At 45.0% G+C, this 3,292-nt stretch overlaps 1 protein-coding gene across 3 annotated transcripts in view; it reads right to left on the reverse strand.

Annotated features, from left to right (window-relative positions):
• HMGXB3 (HMG-box containing 3) overlaps positions 1 to 3,292 on the reverse strand; it is a 72,949-nt gene that overhangs the window by 9,040 nt on the left and 60,617 nt on the right. The window lies entirely within an intron of this gene.

Genomic DNA, 3,292 nt, shown 5'->3' on the forward strand with positions numbered 1-3,292 from the left:
CAAACCTATAGCCCTAGCTATTCAGGAAGCTAAGGGAGGAGGATCATTTGAGCAAAGAAGTTTGAGGCTTCAGTGAATTATGATGGCACCACTATACTCTAGCCTGAGCAACAGAGTAAGACTCTGTCTCTCCCAAGCAAAAAAAAAAAAAGAAAAAAGAAAAAGCAAATATCTGTGCCACATCTTAATCTATATGAACTAAATCCCTAATGCTACATTTCAGAGTTTCTCATACTGAAATACACACACACACACACACACACACACACACACACACACACACACCAGTTTCCCTAGGTGAACGAGTGGGCCCTGGACAAGCAGCATAAACACCATTTGAAAATGATAGTTCTGGCTTGGCGCCTGTGGCTCAGGCGGCTAGGGCGCCAGCTACATACACCTAAGGTGGCAGGTTCGAGTCCCCAGCCCGGGCCTGCCAAACAACAGTGATGGCTGCAACCAAGAGATGGCCAGGCGGGCACCTGTGGTCCCAGCTGCTTGGGAGGCTGAGGCGGGAGACTCGCTTGAGCCCAGAAGTTGGAGGTTGCTGTGAGCATGATGCCATGGCACTCTGCCCAGAGGGATAGCTTGGGGCTCTGTCTCAGAAAAGAAAAAAGAAAAGAAAAGAAAAGAAAATGATAGTTCTTGACCTCTATCTCTAGATCTACTGAGTAAGAAACTCTGTGGGTGGGGCCCTGCAAGTCCTTTAAAGTGAAAGAACTACTGTGCTATGTACTTGTCAGGCTGACTAAAGTCTGAGAACCACTGCTCCCCTGAAAGGCATCTCCCTGCATCCATTCCTCCTCATTCTCCACCTCACAAGGTGCTCAGTACATACAGTGAGTAAATGGTCCAAGTGAGGAAATGGGCCTCTGAGCCAGTCCTCTATATAAGAAGCAAGGGACAGGATATGCCATCTGAGCATACAAACTGACCAGAGGGGCCTCCTCTCTACAGTCCCTGAGGGGAGGGGCCCACAAGCCTCCCCATGGATAAAAACATAGTTAAATTTCATTCAGTAACTTCCTATTTTAGTTCACAGACTTCAGGATAACCCTCTCGCTACATGTACCACACTACTTTCCACACACAAAAGAAAAGAAAGAAAAGTCTTGGTCCCTAATAAAAAAGCACCCAGTATTGGGCGGCGCCTATGGCTCAGTGAGTAGGGCGCTGGCCCATATACTGAGGATAGCAGGTTCAAACTCAGCCCTGGCCAAACTGCAACAATTAAAAAAACCCCAAAAAACCAGTACCCAGTATCAGAGAAGGCAAGAAACACGCAAACCTGGAAATGGAATGCTACCCTATCCTGTGAAGAAGAGCCTTGACTGGGACAGGGTGGGTGCCAGGTAGGACTAGGAGATGTGACCTCTGCCCATTCTGGAAACCATAAAGTCACTAAGGCCAAATGTGATCAGAAAAACCAGAGCCTGGAGTCCAAGGAGATACCAGGGAACATGGCAGTGCTTAGGAGCACAGGCGCTGGAGTCGGCTGGACAAACTGAGCAAAGTCAATCTCAGTTTCACCCCTGCTTAACTGGGCTTGGACAAGCCTCCTGGCCTCAGTGCTTATCTATAAAAACCTCACAGGGTAGGGCGGCGCCTGTGGCTCAGTGGTTTGGGCGCCGGCCTCATATACTGAGGGTTGCGGGTTCAAACCTGGCCCCAGCCAAAGTGCAACAAAAAATAGCCAGGCATTGTGGCAGGTGCCTGTAGTTCCAGCTACTCGGGAGGCTGAGACAAGAGAATCACCTAAGCCCAGGAGTTGGAGGTTGCTGTGAGCTGTGTGATGCCACAGCACTCTACCAAGGGCAATAAAGTCAAACTCTGTCTCCACAAAAAAAACAAGCAAACAAACAAAAAAACAACCCTCACAGGGTTATGGTGAGAATAAGTCATACAGTAAAGCACTCAGCACAGAGTAAAAACTTGGCATAAATAATAAAATGCTCAATAAATCTTGGCTGCATTACTAATGTGACCATCAAGTAGGCAGATTGAATTAGTCCAGAAATAGCCTCTTGGTGAGATAACACACAAAAGAGTTTTGTTTGTTAATGGGGAAGACAAGACAAAATTGCATGTTAAACCCGTAAGTCTAGCTATCCATGTTAAAATAAACGGAAACAGTTCTTTAAAAGGTGCACACCTGCCATGGCAATGAACACAAGATGTAGACCCAATGCCTACAGTCACTTCACATCCAGTCCTCTTGTTTACTGTGACAGAGTTCAGAGACAGAAACGTTGCCCCCAGTGCAACCACTAGCATACTCAATGGGCACTCTGTGCCTGCAGAGTGTAGACGAGACCTCTTAGCACAGTGGTTCTCAACCTTCCTAATGCTGCAGCCCTTTAGTACAGTTCCTGTGGGTCATGACCCACAAGTTGAGAACTGCTGCCTTAGTATGATCATGGGAACAAGTAATTTGTGGAATTTTTAAAAGAAACTCTATAGGGTGGCACCTATGGCTCAAAGGAGTAGGGCGCCAGCCCCATATGCTGGAGGTGGCGGGTTCAAACCCATCCCCAGCCAAAAACTGCAAAAAAAAAAAGAAACGCTATAAAAAGTTAAGGAAGATTCTCTACTAGTCTAAGGAACAGTTTTACCCCACATGGGTGTTGAATCATATTGAAGGCTTTTTCTTTTTTACACCTAATAAAATAAACATATGGGTTTTCTCCTCTTACTTGTTAAGTACTATATTTCCTAATGTTGAAACAAATTTGCTTTCTTAAGGTAAACTTGGTCATGATCCATTACCTTATTCAGGACTTTGGCATCTATATTCATTAGTCCAATCTACCCCAATTTCTTCTGTTGTAGTAAACGTCTGGTTTTTGTCTTTACGTTGTATGTCCTTATTCAATGAATTGGGGAAATACACTTTTGCGATTCTTCTATGACTAAAATCATATTTCTTGGATATTTGTTATAATTAATCCATAAAGCCATCTTTATTTGGCTGTTATCTTTGTGTGAAAATTCTTTAGTTCAAAACCTGAGTCAGCTCAGGTCATTCTTTTCCTCCAACCCCATTTTACTCTGTTTAAGTTCTTAAAATGGCCCGAGTGACCCAAACAAGTGTCCAGCCTCCCTACAGTCTCTGAAATTACACATCTTACCGCGTCCACCATTACCCCGCCCCCACTCCAGCCACGCCTTCCTCCTTCTGTTCCTTAGTCATACCTAGCAAGCCTGCTTCAGACCCTGTTCTTGCTGCTCCCTCTGTTGGAACAGTCCTCCTCAAAGCTAAATAGTTTTCAGCTCTTTTTTTTTTTTTTTTTTT

The sequence above is a fragment of the Otolemur garnettii genome, unplaced genomic scaffold (assembly GCF_000181295.1).
Source record: "Otolemur garnettii isolate 467f Iridium unplaced genomic scaffold, OtoGar3 scaffold00003, whole genome shotgun sequence".
Lineage (NCBI taxonomy): Eukaryota > Metazoa > Chordata > Mammalia > Primates > Galagidae > Otolemur > Otolemur garnettii.